At 46.3% G+C, this 17,053-nt stretch overlaps 2 pseudogenes; both read right to left on the bottom strand.

Moving 5' to 3' along the window:
• Window positions 1-633: 633 nt before the first annotated feature.
• The window catches only part of LOC147419962 (ferredoxin-dependent glutamate synthase 1, chloroplastic/mitochondrial-like), a 39,363-nt pseudogene continuing 22,943 nt past the window's right edge, over window positions 634-17,053 (bottom strand).
• Window positions 4,605-17,053, bottom strand: part of LOC147419963 (uncharacterized) — an 18,289-nt pseudogene continuing 5,840 nt past the window's right edge.

Here is a 17,053-nt window from a genome sequence, read left to right as displayed (position 1 = left end):
GCTCGCTGCTCTTGAAAGAGTCTCCATGCCGCTCTGGATCCCGACTCAACAGTAGCTAGTATAGCTTACAGTCAAGCTGGGCTAAAAGCTTCCATCCTAGGAGAGAGATACCATACTTTGTGATCTACTTCACTCGGTCTATGCCAAGATCTACAAGGTCATACTCACAAAATTGTTCCGCTGATGTATCAAAAAGGGCAACCTGACAAAAAGTGCTGCTTGCATTGAAGTCCGCCACTAACACAATGGAGAAGCCTAAGGCAACAATTGATTTGAGCGGCATGAGGGAGAAATGAATTGATTGAGAGGCTAAAGGTTCGATACGGGTGAGGGAGAAAGGTGAGGGGATGGACCTCTCAGTTTAAAAAGGTCCTCTCCTCTAACTAATAACAAAACAAAAACAACCAGAAAAAAACAGACAAAAGTATGCTTCAAATCGCAATAAACAACAAGGAAAGTAATGGATAAGTCTTGTAGTTAGCAGCATCATAGATAGGAGAGATCTCCATTGGCTGCATATCATACAAAGTAGAATATAGACAAATTTATTCAATGCTTGATGCAGACAACACAGGCTGTGTGTTCTGGCAGTTCACCAAAGATTTGGAGGAAACAACTATTGGTGGTGACAGCTCATAAGAGATCAATGAAGAAATCCTCACTGATTGACAGAAAACGTAGACAAACAGCAAGAAAAACGCATACCTCTTCTGCAACATACAGAAAATAATTGACGAGATCCCCAGGCACACCAGGAAATCTGGCCCGAAGTTCCTCCCTCTGCAAATTGATCAATTAAACCATAGTTAAGTATATACTTCACAGAAGGAGCTCAAGAAAAACTAATTTTACTTACTTGACTTGCCACACCAACAGGACAATTGTTTGTGTGACAAATGCGTGCCATCACACATCCAGTTGCTATCATAGCAACTGAGCCAAAACCGTACTCATCAGCTCCCATAGCTGCTGCCATTATCACATCAATCCCACTTTTGAACCCGCCATCCACTCTTAAAACAACCCTTTCTCGCAATCCATTATTGATCAATGTCTGCAAAGAAAATAACAATTAAATGACAAACTTGAGGTAATCTTGTCATTCCATCTTCTGTCAAAATTGTTACCTGATGTGTTTCAGTTAGACCTAGTTCCCAGGACCACCAGCATGCTTAATTGAGCTAACAGGGCTCGCACCAGTACCGCCATCATGGCCAGAAATCTATCAGTAAAATAGGCATAAGAAATGAAGAAACAAGAGCTCAAGAAAACAAGCCCAAATATTTGTTATACCATGCTGTCTTTCCTGGTCTCAATGGAGAATTGCAAGTAAACCTACCTGATAAGCTCAAAAAGAGAGCAAACGAGATCAATACCTGTATAATATCAGCATTGCCTTTGGCAACACCAGATGCAACTGTCCCAATTCCAGCTTCAGCAACTAACTTCACAGAGACTTTTGCATTTGGGTTGACCTATGCAAATAGCACCAATCAACAAAAATGTTTCCTTATGATCAACAGAAACCAGAGTAATAGTTGACTCTGTACCTGATGCAAATCGAAGATTAGCTGTGCTAAATCCTCAATCGAATATATGTCATGATGTGGTGGAGGAGATATTAAAGGTACACCGGGCTTCGAACTTCTCAGTTTTTGCAATGTATGCACTAACTTTCTTGCCAGGAAGTTGGCCACCTTCCCCGGGCTTAGCCCCTTGAGCTATCTTTATCTCCAGTTGATCAGCATTAACAAGAAAAGTTGGCGTAACACCGAAACGGCCAGATGCAACCTAATGACAAGATGAGGTTAGGTTTCATCACTTTACAGTAACAATATTTGAAATATAATACACCTTTCGCCTAAGCTGTTACAAATTAATACCCTGGAAACATTAATCAAAATGCATCAGTGGGTACGCATCTTGTGTGCATGTCAGTTCTAAGATAGTGAGTTATTCTTTGGCTGAAAGGTTGCCTCTATAGTCCCAAGAAAAAGGACTCCAACCCCCTTGACACATGCTCCACACATGAGTGCTCAACCTTGGAGCTCCCTCTCCCTACTATCTGTGCAATCTCCCTCTCAAACTCTTTTCATGTGGTTATGTAAAGCTCGATATAAAAAAATTTAGATGCCGTCTCTTGCACAACCCCTAGCATTTGCAGTCCCGACCCCAACCGGGTTCTATGTGTTTCTGTGGGAGCCAGAGACAGAGGCACATTATTCTTGCAGATGTACGATGTTTGAGGAGGATTTGGCCTATTAGCAAAAGAGTGTCTACATTGTGGGGTTCCCCCCTAGGCAAGAGAGCCAAAAAAAGGGGCCAAAAAAGGTCCACAACTATCACTTTTCTATATTTTTCTAATTGTTCCACCCCCTCTATCATCTCCAACAGCCCATTGTCCTCAAGGCACGGCCTGCCACTATTCCACATCAGATCACCAACCTCTCCTATGAGGAGACAAGTGTACAGAGCTGGTAGTTAACTACTAGTTGCACCAATGAAATGCATATCTTGATCTTTGGTTCACCAAATTTCAAGTACCTCAAATTCATTCAAGCTGAAATCCATCATTTAGCACACAATCCATGCATTGATTGTAAATTTAGTACTGAAGTGTTCAATAAGCACAATCCTTTGTGCGATTCATAAAAGATCAATGGTCACAATGCAGCTATTTTTCCTTGATGATGAAAGCTCACACAAGTTTGTGGGCACACAATTGGTACAGGATTTGCACCTGCTACGATGCAGGACAATGACCATGAGTATCACGTCAACATGGCTCATGGCAAAGACGTGGATATGTAAAATCACATGGTTCCAGACTTGATGCTCGATCAAAAGGAACCTAGACTTCCACATCAAGCGGCTTCATAGGGGAAGTGCTATTTTTAAAAGTTCTTCATTTTATAAAAGACAAGATGCTTGGTATATAGACTATGAACATCACTTTGTTAGTCCGTTCCTCTCAGTGAGCATGCCACATCTGTGAAGCATTACTTCTTGTTTTGTTTTGTTTTCGGAGTGGGGTAGGGCACGCACGGCCGCTCCCCTCATACACCAAAAAAGTATACAAGAAGAACGACCCGGACTATGCACCCAGAAACTGAAGGCAGACGCTTTTGTCACTAGTTTCCTCTGGACTACGAGAGTTCAGAATTATCGACACTCTTAGGGCCATGACTAATCCCTTGAGAGACCCACTTCGCCACTTGGATTTGGGCGTGACAGCGACCAAGTACCTCTGTTCAGGGGCCCAGGTACTGCCGGACTTGCTTCGGTCTTCCCTTTGGAGTTGCCTCCTCTAGGTAACTTATCGCTCACCTCACTAAACTGCCTTTGAAACCCGACGGTTTTCCCCTAGGAAATGCCATACCCGCTTGGAAGGGCGTCGGCTCACAGGTAGCGTCCGCTCAGGCTGGTGATGTCTCCCTTTTGCACCTCCCAACCCCTTTTAGGTGAAGTTGACCCCCCCCCCCCCGGGGGGGAATGGCACTTGGGCGCTCTTGTAGCTCATCTGGCTTCGCTTGGGGAGAATTATGTCATTTCCCCCGAAAGGGATCGGATTCAAAATAACGACATAGGAAGGGGAGCATTATCTCCCCATCCGTCTATGCAAAGCACCCAAATACCGGGGTACAACTTCACCGAGGAACTTCGCCACAGGCACGTGCCCTACGATTCCATCCCTCGAGTGCGGATCACGCCATACCCAGAAGGGCATCCGCTTCCCGCGAGCCTCCCCACCAAGGAGGATAACGGTCCTTTCTTCAGGGTCCAACGAAGGGTCGATTACGTTGAAGGAAGCATTAATGCTGAAGATTTCAAATTCTAGTGCATCCAAATTTCCAGTTTAACAAGATGGATGGTGAACCTAATGCATCGAGAGTTCTAACAAGGATGAGATGCCTGGGCAAATGTCACGTGCCTATTGCACTTGAGCCATTGGACAAACTACTGCTACTAGCACGGAAAGCTTAGGGATCTAGCTTGGCAAATTTGTGAGCCTCATATCCTCATTTGCACAGTATAGTAATAAAATCACTTAAGCATACAAGAATATGAACATTCTCTAAAGTCATTTATTGATAAATAAATGACTCTTTTAAGTGGACTTGTGGGTTGCTAGATACTGGTCAAACCCCTCCAATATAGTAGAGCCTTGCCTCTCGCTTGACCATCAGAAGATGACCAAACCCAGTACCCCTTGCATAGGCATTCAATACACCAGTACCCAGTACCAGCAAGCACCAGTGTTTTCAGCCATGAGGTACCAGCATTTTCAACCATCCGCCTTCACCCTAGCGCTTTGCAGTTCCTCAGCATCAGATCAGCCATTGCATGTTAGCATCATCATCCTCAGCAACAGATCCAGCCTAGCGTTTTTGCATGAAGCATTCAGCATCAGTATTCAGAATTTAGCCACTGTATCTGCATTTGTACAAGTAATTTAAAGCAAGTACTTGCTCTAGCAAGAGAGCAAGGGGGCCCTTGAGGGTGGTTGGGACCTGACATGCAATGCCATCTCTCTTTTCTCTATGTACAATATTCTATGGATACATGACCGTTTTCATTGCCTCTTTAGAGAGGGTTTTAGGCCTCTAGATAGAGTTTTGAGATATATCTAGATGAATCCAAGATAAGCCTAGAAGAAGCAAGTTACCACAGATGGCGCTGCGGGCTTCCCAACGCACTGCCCCAGCCCCCCACCGCGCTGCATCTGCCCGCCATTGCCGCCGCTGCCCCTGCAGCCACACCCGCTCGCCCTCGCTTTTCCTGCACACGCACCCACCCCCCCACACCCCACAAAGCTCACCTCCTCCATCCCTGGCTCTTGTTTACTCAAGGCAAGGGCGTCGCCATTCACTTCGCCTGCGATCTCTGGTCTCGCCTTCATCCCCTTCTCCTTCGACATTGTAGCAGCAGACACGGACGGAGGATTCTCCTCTGCCTCAAAGGGACTCGACGGAAGCCCCCTTGCCCGACCCCGCGGAACCCACCATCCGACTTGCTCTATCGCCAATAGAGCAAGAGAGCTTAGAGGCAGAGGTGGCTCGCCTTCAGGCCACCTCTGTCATCTACAAGATTCTCGGTACCAGACCCAGCAAAGGGGAGGTGTGTGACCTCCTCCAGGCCCCCACCTCTGCCTTTTAGCAAAGGTGGGGACGATCATTGACATCCAACTTCTCAAGCGAGGATACTATCAGATAGAGTTTGAGACTCCCAAGATGGCTGCCAAGGTCATCTCGATGAGCCAATTGACCATTCGAGCGGTCAGAGCCCATTTCCGACAGTGGCGACATGGCTTCGAACCAGCATCGGATTTTCTTGTCGAGGAGGCAGACTTGCCTATTTCGATCTCCTTCCCTGGCCTACAGAGGGAGTACCTACTGCTTCTTTTTAGGATTGGTTCCGAGATCGGGACAGTTCTAGAGGCTCCACGTACGACAACTTCAGTTGCAACCAAGGCTGCCGGTGTGCCTTCAGTTCGCATTCTAGTTCGTGACACACCCACTCTCCCGAAGATGATCCTTCTACCTAGGGTGAGTGGGGGTTGGTTACGCCAAAGGGTGGAGTATTCAAGACTCTCGAACCAGTGTTTTACTTGTAGGTTGATGGGCCACTTAGCAAAGGCCTGTCCTCGCAGGAGATCTCGACCCATAACACATGCGCAGCCTCCTAAGGTTGAGCATGCCCAACAGACAAGTACCCACGACACACGTTAATACTTCGATAGACGCCAGCGATTAGACAGTTGACGGTTGGCAACAGGTGCCCGACCGCCATCGACAAGGATGGGCTCGCTACACTGCCCCCCTTGGTGGCCGACCTCCTGCAGCCCAGTAGCAGTGTGTTCCAACAAGGAACCGCTTCGACCCCCTCCAACAGGAGCCCCCTGAGGAGGCTGCCTCCACCTTAGCTTAACCACTTCCACCGTCTCCCCCCCCCCCCCCCTCCCATCTTCAGACTCCTCCGTTCTGCCTCCCCCTCCTCCACCCTCACCCCCTTGTGTTGTTTTTCTTGCTAATTTCTATCTTTTTACTTATAAGTTTGATTTTATGGAACGTCTCTTCCTTGCTAACACTTGCCCAATATTTATGCATTGTAAGACACTTCGTAGATGATCTTTTTGTTCCTGACATTCCTTCTTTTCAAAATTTTATGTACTTGAATTCAAAATCTGTAGGTGGAGGAGTTTATTCTAAGGAGTTTTGTGAACTTAATTGTACCACGAATAGTGATTGTTGTGCCTTTTTAGACCTTAAGATTTTTCAGACCCCCTTATGATTAGAGGTAGATATCTATGATAAGCGCCTTCAACCACAATATGCCAATCTAAATATCATCCCTATGCCTCACATTTCTTCGAACATTTCTCTTTTAGCTAAGTACAGTGTAATTTTCTCTCAATTATTTAGATTTTCTCGTCCTTGTTCTAGAAATCTTCTTTCTTTGTCTCTAGTCTCTATAATCTGTTACCGGGATGGCACCATGTGCCAATAGGAAAAAACAAACTAAACAGACTTTTAGCACTTTAATAACAACAACTGAACTGAAAGAAAGAGAGTACACGCGATACGGAGTGGCAGAATCCCACCCTAGAGAGTACTAGAACAAACCATGGGACCCCTTTCAGCCCGCAGGTACATACACCCCGGCAGAATTCAAAAATCCAGGAGGAATTTTCAGTCTCGAATTTTCTAGATTTTCCGAATTTTCGAATTTTCAAAATCCTGCGCAAAGGAGACCTCACAGCAATGAGCCAATCACTTACAACATGAGGTGGATGAGCCACAACTCCAACACTTTGATTTTGTTTTTGATTTTGAAACAAATTCAATGATCATAGATACATTGCTACCGGGAGCAACTTTCGATTTCGTTTCAGCTCTCTCTCTCTCCACCAGCGACCGATGCTGGATCTTTTGTGATCTGTGATTTAGCTATCCCACCTATCTGCTTAGATCACACCTAGCTGTTTCAGATTCCATAACATTTTATTCTGTCATTTTTGTTACTGACTTAGTATCAGATCCACCACATTGTTACTCTGGTCTCAAAGGTCATTCTGGCCTTCTGAAGGCGTTAATATAACATTTCATTTCTCTCTCTCTCTCTCTCTCTCTCTCTCTCTCTCTCTCTCTCTCTCTCTCTCTCTCTCTCTCTCTCTCTCTCTCTCTCTCGTATGCGCAACTGTCCTCATGGTTTCAGAGACATGGGTTCAGTATGGAAAGATTACCCCCCTTCCAATACTCTCTTGAGGTTCCATCACTGGCAATTACACGAACGGAGATTAATAAAATCATTCGTCGGGATCTTATACAGTTGGATACTAAGAGGACATGGGTAGACCCTACACAAGAATTGGGCACGAAGATGGCCGACTACAAAGAAAACTTCCTACATCTATCTGAAGATGGATTTGTGATTCGCCCGAGCTACATGGATACCCACCTATCTCATGGTTTGAGATGTGGTATTGGTCAGATTCGTACATCCTCACACCAGCTGGAAATTGAATTTGGCAGATTTAGGGGAATCCCACCTGAGAGCAGAAATTGCAAGTTATGCGGAATGGAGCCGGAGACAGAATTACACTACATATGCCATTGCACCGTATACTATGAGATACGTGGGCGTTTCCATTGCCTATTTAAAGAAGGCTTTGGACCTCTAGATAGAGTCATGCAATACCAAGATCAAAGATGCTTAGGCTTGCACCTACTGGAACTACATCGGCACAGGGATAATCTAATGAGAAGACAAAGAGCACTACAGCCTTAGAGGCAGATCAGATTTCTTCGGATCGAGAGAAGCAGGAGTGGAAGGAGAAGCAAGAGGCCAGCAGCCAGCACACAGGAGTACCCACATTCATACCAAAGGCACCCTCATTGATAGGGCGATTGAGCTTAGGAAATCGAGATGACCACGACCAAGATGCAGAAGCACACTTCACCGGAGGAGACTACAACAAAGGATTAGAAGCATCCTAGCCAAACACCCAGAATGCTCCTAAGAAGTTTATTTAATACTTTGTATTTAGTTTTTCACATTCACATTTATTTTCACACTTTTCACACTTAGTACTTTAGTACTAAGGTAGTACTAAGGTACCCAGACATTGTAACACATTCACCACTTTTGTATCAGTTTGGTCTCATAGGTCATTCTGGCCTTTTGAAGACGTTAATATAACACTTCATTTCATTTCATTTCTCTCTCTCTCTCTCTCTCTCTCTCTCTCTCTCTCTCTCTCTCTCTCTCTCTCTCTCTCTCTCTCTCTCTCTCTCTCTCTCTCTCTCTCTCTCTCTCTGTGTGTGTGTGTGTGTGTGTGTGTGTGTGTGTGTGTGTGTGTGTGTGTGTGTGTGTGTGTGCGCGCGCTGCTGCATCATGTAATGTCAGTGTCAGTATAGTAGTTAGCTCCTCCAGAGGTCGCCCCGGGTCCTCAGTGCATAGTCGTCTGTAGATCCCGTCTATGTATACAGAATCCGTCTCCCGTGTGAAGGTGTAGCGAGTAGGGGCTGCTACCCGTGGCCTGTGTGCTGCACTGATTTGGAAGGAGATGGTCATCGACACAAGAGCATGATTCACTGCCACTCCGACTAGTCTGGGCCCAACTGTGAGATCCTGGATACTAGAGATGAGATTCGGCTGTGCCATGACATAGTCCACTGTGCTGGCTCCATGTCTGTATGGGAAGCATGTAAAACCTCCCGCATGCAGGAAATCTCTATAGGCCATTCAAGATGGCCAATCCATGTGCGGTGCCCATGTCTATTAGGTGTCACCCATACTCAGTATATTCCACATCGTGTGATAGTCTGGACAGGCCCGTCTCTACAACATCTAGCTCTCTCAGCATCTCCTCTGAAGTATCATAAAACACTGTCTAGTGAAGGGCAGTCCTAGCATTGAAGTCCCCTAGAATGATAATGTCACATCTCTAGAGAACTCCCATATGTCATCATCCAAAATAGAAAAAGGGGACGGTCCTCTTGGTGATGCATAGACTGATGTACTCGGGGGAAAGTAGCAAATAGCAATGTAGAGATATCTACCTGTCTCTGCTTTCAATCTCACCCACATGTACCTAGCCTGCTCATCCCTACAGGCTATATGTATCAATGGCTGTAGATCCTCTCTAAATAACACTGCCACTCCCCCTGAGCCCCGTCCTCTGTGCTCTGAGCATGTCTCCTGTCTGTAAGCTGTCTTCCACCTGTATCCATTAATGTGAGGCATGGATTGCCCAGGGGCCTCGTGTGTCTCAGAGTAAAAGATGATGTCTCTTCCAATAAAGCTATCCTCAAAAGCACCCACATCAAGACGCATAGATCCATTACAGTTCCAGGCAGCCACTTTGAGTGTGGTCCCATAAGTCTCGCGCCGTCATGTGGAGTATGGCTCTAGTATTACCACTCTTCCATCTCGGTAAAAGGCAATCTTGCCTTTTCCCCTTGCCGCTCTAATCTCCTGCATTACTTCCTGCATATGAGCGATCTGCGAGAGGGTGAGATCATCCCCGAGAAAGATGCCCGTCTCTTTAAGAGTTGGTCTTTTCTTCAAGGACTTCTTCGCTTCCATGGAGGGAAAACGGAGGATGAGTGCTCTTTCTTTTGAAGTTTCCCCACTGCTTCCATTTTCCTTTATGTTGCCCACTCTCCAAGCTCTTGTGTGCGTCGGCTCATGAACCCCCATCAAGGCCATGAGTTCTTTTATCTCTTCGTCCACATTGCCTTTGTCTTTAAGACCGCAAATTCTCACATGTAGAGCGCGCACCCGTCTTCTTTGCTCCTCCTCTAGTGTCTGATTAATGATAGTGGATGTGGATGTGGACGTTATCCCCTTGCCTTTTCCTTTCTTGGCCACCTTGATCCATTTCTCGGCTTCATCCGCCTTCTGTTGAGTTTTGGTAAGAACATCCACCCAAGAAGTCGTCATCTCTTTCTGTTGCTCTTCTCCCTCTTTGATGGCCCACACTTGCTCCTTGATCGTGTTGATTTCTTCGATTACTGAGGGTTGCAGTTCGCCCTCTTCCAGTGTGTTTCTTGATCGTGCTTCGCCGAGATCTTTCTTGAGTGACGCAATCTCTTCATCCTAAGTCGTCACTCGATCTTCCAGTGTATTTATCTTGCTCTCTTGGATCAGCACGCGTCCTTTGAGCATTTTTATTGTGCCCAAGAGATTGCGGTTCATCTTGGTAATGGTCTCCGTCATTTCCTCTTTGCACTTTTGAATGGCATCCTCTAGGGGGTAGGCTTTATCCTTCAGCTTCCTCATGCTTGATCGCCGTCCGAAAAAGAGCCACTAAGCGCACGTGTGCATCCACACTAGCAGCGGGCGTGGTAGCTGTGACATGGAGCCTGAGACAGAGTTGCACTACACATGCCGCTGCCCCCCGTCTACTACAAGATACGAGGCCGCTTCCATTGCTTGTTCAGAGAGGGTTTTGGACCACTCAAGAGTCATGGGATACGAGGATCAGAGATACCTGGGTTTGTTCTTGCTCCAGCTGCGCAGACACAGAGATAGCCTGATGAGTGGCGAGGCTAGCCAGTCTCAAAGACGGATCACATACTTCTTCAGAGCAGACACGGGACAGCCACAGGAGCCACTCCCACAGCAAAGCTCCCTCTCGTCTCACACCAGAGGCACACTGATCGACCAAGCAACTGAACTGGGGAAATTCAGGCGCCCACGACTGCGGAGGACTACACAGCATCGACGGAGGCTACGTCAGAAGATTCGGAGCACTCTGGCCAGGCATGCACGACGCCCGGTCAGACTACTAACCAAGGAGGAGATTGATGAGATTTGCCAACGACCGATGCTAGATCTCCTGTGATTCAGCTATCCCAGCAAGCCGCCCATTTTTGCTTAGTTCACATCGACCAGTCTAGGATCCCATAGTATATATCTTTGTTTTGTATTGTTGTTATTTTGTTACTCTGACTTTGTATCAGATCCACCACCTTGTAACTTTCTGGTCTCATAGGTCACTTTGACCTTTTGAAGACGTTAATATAACATTTCATTTCATATCTCTCTCTCTCTCTCTCTCTCTCTCTCTCTCTCTCTCTCTCTCTCTCTCTCTCTCTCTCTCTCTCTCTCTCTCTCTCTCTCTCTCTCTCTCTCTCTCTCATTATAGTACAACCCAGACATCAGGAGGCAGGTCACACACCCGCTATACATTTACACCACAAACTGATTTCGTTTATACAGAGGAGATCAGGGACCGTCTATTGGAAGGCACAGCAGGCACAAATGGTACAAGCCTCTCAGTGGAGGAGTGCACCACTCTACTGACTGAGACACTAGATGGGGCTGCATCAGTGGCATACCCACACACTCAGTCGGGCAAGAGACGACATTATGGGAGCATGCCCCAGAATAGTTGGTATGATGAGGAGTGCACAGAGATGAGAGCCCAGCTTCAAAGGGATCTTCTTTTAGGAGTCATCACTTACAGACAGACTCGGATTGCTTTTCGATGCCTTGTGCGACGGAAGAACCGAGCTTACCTGGCTCAGATGGAGCGAGACTTCTATCAGATGTTGTTGAGTAGGGACTCAGGAGAGGCATGGCGACTCTTCCATGAGCACTCCCCTCCACCAGTGATTACTTCACCTGATGTGTGGGGCCAATATGCGACATCATTATATACGGTTCTTGGACAGGAACCCCTTCCAGACCCTACCAAGCCTTGCCCAGCTACGAGCACTTTCTTTACACCTGAGATGGTACAAAGGGCCATCGACAGGATCAGGACCAGGAAGGCATATGATCATGACGGTCTAGTAGCGGAGCACTTTATACATGCCAGGGATATGCTGATGGAGGTTCTCGCAGTGTTGTTCAATCGTGCCATGCGTGAGGATTACCTGAGACTTGGAGGTTGTCTAATATTGTGCCCATCTTCAAGGCTGGTGACCCTACAGAGCCTGGGAACTACCGCACTATTATGGTTGGACACACATTGGCACGGTTGTATGCATCTATTCTGGAGCAACACTTGAGTAATTGGGCAGAGGGCAAGGATGTACGAGCAAAGGGTCAGGCCGGCTTCAGGAGGGGTTTCTCCACCCTTGATCATATTCTAACACTCAGGGCCATCATTGAGGAGGGCAGAGCACATAGGAGACGGATCTATTGTAGCTTTGTGAATTTTCGCAAAGCATTTGACATGGTACCAAGAGCTCGATTGATGCGTAGACTGCAGGGGATGGGGGTGCCCATAGAGGTGATTTGGGGGATTATGGCTTTGTACAGATCAGTGGTGGGACATGTACGCACTCCAGAAGGAGTATTTGATTTAGTTCACTCTACTATTGGAGTGAAACAGGGCTGCCCATTGTCTCCTACTCTATTTGGTATGTATGTTGATGAGGTGTCCGATTACATTGACAGAGAGGGTGACAGGGGTGCCCAGCTGGCAGGGACGTGGATCCCATTGTTGCTATATGCTGATGATATTGTGTTGATATCTGACTCGCCAGAAGGTATGCAACGACATTTGGATGCACTACGCAGTTTTGCAGAGGACATGGACTGTGTGTAAACCTAGGTAAAACCAAGGTTATGGTGTTTAACACCACACCGCAATGGTAAGGAGATCAGTACCTACTTTCAAATATGGTCAGGAGATTGTGGAGTATACAGATGCATACACCTACCTGGGGGTAGTCTTTACTGGGCCGAGATTTTCTTTGAGAAGAGCAGCAGAGACTAGACTAACTAGAGCTGGTGCGGCTCTGGGAGAAATGGAGAGGATGTGTTCGCACGTTCAGTTCCAGGAACCTAGGACAAAGTTATGGCTCTTTGATACTTTGGTTGCCTCTACTTTGTTATATGGGGTGCAGGTTTGGGGACCTTCTATAGGCCAGGATGGTTGGAGGGGTATGGAGAAGCCCCTGGTATCTATGATCTCTCGGCTAATTAGAGCCAAGGTTTCCGTACCGCATGATACCAGGGTTTCCGTACCCTGGTATCTATGATCTCTCGGCTAATTAGAGCCAAGGTTTCCGTACCGCATGATATCATTCGAGCGGAATTAGTTGCCCCCCCTATGGAGATTGAGGCGCTTACCAGATCAGTCTCCTTTGTACACAGTCTGTGGGATACTACCAGAGACAGATATGCCAGGGTGGCTCTAGAGTCCTCCAGACAATTAGCTCTTAATGGGGATACATCATGCTAGTATGCATAGATGGCATCATGGTTTCAGACACATGGTTTCACCATGGACAGGTTGCCTCCTTTTCAATACTCTCTATAGGCACCCTTGAGGTCTCTGACACGAGTAGAGATTAATAGACTCATTCGTCAGGATCTGATCCAGCTCGACACGAGGAGGACATGGATAGAGTTGTTACAGGAGTTGGGCACGAAGATGGCTTTCTATAGAGAGCATCTTCTCCACCACACGGGGGATGGTTTGTGATTCGACCTAGCTATATGGACACGCATCTTTCCCATGGTTTGCGTTGTACCATTGGCCAGATACGCACGTCCTCACATCAGCTAGAGATTGAGATTGGCAGATACAGAGGGACACCAGCAGATAGCAGGATATGCCGCTTATGCCATCTAGAACCAGAGACAGAAGTACATTACATATGTCATTGCACAGTGTACTATGAGATACGAGGCCGTTTTCATTGTCTATTCAGAGAAGGTTTTGGGCCTCTATCTAGGGTCATGAGTTATGAGGATCAAAGATGTCTTGGGCTATATCTACTTGAGTTACACAGGCATAGAGAAACTTTACTGAGGAGAGTTGAAGAGAGACATCCCCAGAGACAGATCACAGATTTCTTTATACTAGATATTGTACACCCAGAAGAACAGACAGAGGAGCAGCCAACAGTAGAGAGGTCTACCCGCACTACTGGCATTCTCATAGACCGAGCATTGGAGCTAGGGAGATCTAGACGACCCCGATGGAGAAGAGGAGCTACACAGTTTCGAAGGAGGCTACAGCAAAGGATTCAAGCCATACTCTTTCATCGTCCACAGTGCAGATGAAGATGGATCTCTACTCCCCTCCCATATTGTCTTCACATTGTACTGCTTAGTTTAGGATCCCGAAGTATTTATATTTTGTTATCCTAGTTTAATTTATTTTGTTAATCTGACTTTGTATCAGATACACCACATTGTAACTTTCTGGTCTCATAGGTCACTTTGGCCTTTTGAAGACGTTAATATAACATTTCATTTCATCTCTCTCTCTCTCTCTCTCTCTCTCTCTCTCTCTCTCTCTCTCTCTCTCTCTCTCTCTCTCTCTCTCTCTCTCTCTCTCTCTCTCTCTCTCTCTCTCTCTCTCTCTCTCTCTCTCTCTCTCTCTCTCTCTCTCTCTCTCTCTCTCTCTCTCTACGGGAAGGAGATGAACAGAAATCGAAAACGGCGTCCTCATGGGCGGAACGTCTTTTTAAGACACAAGAAAAGGTTGATGAAGCAGAGAAATGGATTGAGGATGCGAAGAAAGGGAAGGCACAGATGCCCGAGACCACACCTACCTCAACCATCATTAATATGACCATTGAGGAAGAGCAGAAAAGGAAGACGCGGGCTCTGCATGTGCGGGTCACAGGAGTCAAAGACAAAGAGAATGTAGATGAAGAAGTGAAGGAACTGATACAACGCATGGGCATCACAGAACCCACTCACACAAGTGCATGGAGAGTGGGCAAGAAAGGAACCGATGAGAAGGGAAACGTAAAGGATAGGGCACTTATTCTCCGCTTCCCGAATATAGAAATAAGGAAAGAATTTCTAAAGAAGAGGCCAACTCTTAAGAAAACCGGTATTTTCCTAAGAGATGACCTTACATTGGCACAAGTGGCACACATGCAAGAGTTGATGCCAGAGATCAGGGCAGCAAGAGAAAAGGGGAAAATCGCCTTTTATAGAGGAGGGAAGGTAGTGGTTCTGGAAAAGCGCTCATCATGACGGTGCGAGATGTATGCGGCGACGCTCCGGATAGCGGCGTGGAATTGTAATGGATCATATAGGCTTGATGTAGGTGCCTTTGAAGACAGCTTTAGGGACAGAGACATAGTTTTCTACTCAAAGACACACCAGATACCGGGACAGCGTATGCCACATGTGAAGGGTTATTTATGGGAAACAGCTGGTCGACCAGACAAGAGATCTCTACAGGGTAGCCGGGCTTCAGGAGGAGTAGCAGTCTTATTTAAAGAGGAGTTGAAACCACTACTACAGATATCAAGAAAGATGAGCAAGCAAGGTATATGTGGGTGAGAATGAGAGCCGAGACAGGTAGATTTCTATATATCGCTATATGCTACTTCCCTCCGAGTACCTCAGTCTACTGCTCACCTAAAGGACAATCCCCTTTCTCCATATTGAATAATGACATATGGGAGTTCTCTAGAGATGGAGACATCGTTCTCTTAGGAGACTTTAATGCCAGAACGGCCAACTCTCAAGCAGTATTCTATGATACTTCTGAGGAAATGCTCAGAGAAGTGGATTTATCACAGAGAGGGCTTACTAGAAACTCACAAGATAAAAAGCACACTGAATATGGGAGACATCTCATGGAGATGGCAACTATACATGGTTTGGCCATACTTAATGGTCTAGAGAATTTCCCGTTATCTGGGGGATTCACATGCTTCCCCACAGGCATGCGGCCAGTACAGTGGATTATGTCATGACTTCACCAAGCTTTATTTCTAGTATCAAGGACTTTATGGTGGGACCCAGGCCGGTTGGGATTGTAGTGGATCATGCTCTATTGACCTTATCAATCTCCTTCCAATAAAATGCCTCTCAAGTACAAAGGAAGAAGACACACACAAGATATACTTTCACGCCTGAAACTGATTCAGTCTATGTGGAAAAGATCTATAATAGGATGTGGGCAGCCGAGCCAGTATATACTGTAGAGGAGATTACTTCTCAATTAACAGAGATACTACATGGAGCAGCACAAGAGGCATACCCACATACTCAACCTGATCAGAAGAGAGGATCTGGGAACACACCTCAAAACAGTTGGTATGATGAGGAATGCAGAGAGACGAGAACCCAAGTCCAGAAAGAGCTTACACTTGGGATCATCACATATAAGCAGTCTCGGATTGCTCTTCGGCGTATAGTACGTCGCAAGAAAAGGGCATTTTTAGCCAAACTGGAGAAGGATTTATATCAGCTCTTCTTGAGTCACGACTCACATGAGGCCTGGCGATTATTTCGCGAGCACTTACCGCATCCGACGATCACTTCTCCTGAGATCTGGGGTCAATATGTAACATCATTATATATGGTATCTGGACAGCCTCCATTACCAGATCCGCCAGAGCCATGCCCTGCTACTAGTACTTTCTTTACTATGGAAATGGTGGAAAAAGCCATTGATAAGATGAAGACAAGAAGAGCATATGATCATGAGGGTTTAGTAGCAGAGCATCTGATCCATGCCAGGGATCTACTTTCAGAAGTCCTTGCTCGTCTGTTTAATCGGGTCATGTGTGAAGGATTCCCTAAATCTTGGAAATTATCTACTATCGTACCTATTTTCAAGTCAGGGGATCCTCTGATACCCGGGAACTACCGTACCATTATGGTAGGTCACACTTTGACCCGACTGTACGCATCCATTCTTGAACAAAAATTGAGTAGATGGGCAGAGAACGAGGGCATAAGGGCAATAGGACAAGCTAGATTCAGAAGGGGTTATTCCACTTTAGATCATATTCTTACGCTCAGAGCCATTATTGAGGAAGGAAGAGCAAACGGGAGAAGGATGTATTGTTGCTTTGTGGATTTTCGGAAAGCTTTTGATACAGTACCAAGGGCTAGACTGATGCGTAGGATGCAAGAGTTAGGGGTCCCCAAAGAGATTATTTGGGGGATCAAGGCCTTATACGGATCAGTAACTGGTTATGTACGTACTCCAGAAGGGATTCCGACGTCGTCATTCCACCGTTGGAGTAAAGAAGGGATGCCCACTGTCCCCTACTTTATTTCGTATGTACATCGATGCGGTATCAGATTACATTGAGAGAGAAGGTGACAAAGG

The sequence above is a fragment of the Adiantum capillus-veneris genome, chromosome 29 (genome assembly GCF_014529385.1).
Source record: "Adiantum capillus-veneris isolate H3 chromosome 29, ASM1452938v2, whole genome shotgun sequence".
Classification (NCBI taxonomy): Eukaryota; Viridiplantae; Streptophyta; class Polypodiopsida; order Polypodiales; family Pteridaceae; genus Adiantum; species Adiantum capillus-veneris.
This window is presented reverse-complemented; position numbering and strand designations above follow the sequence as displayed.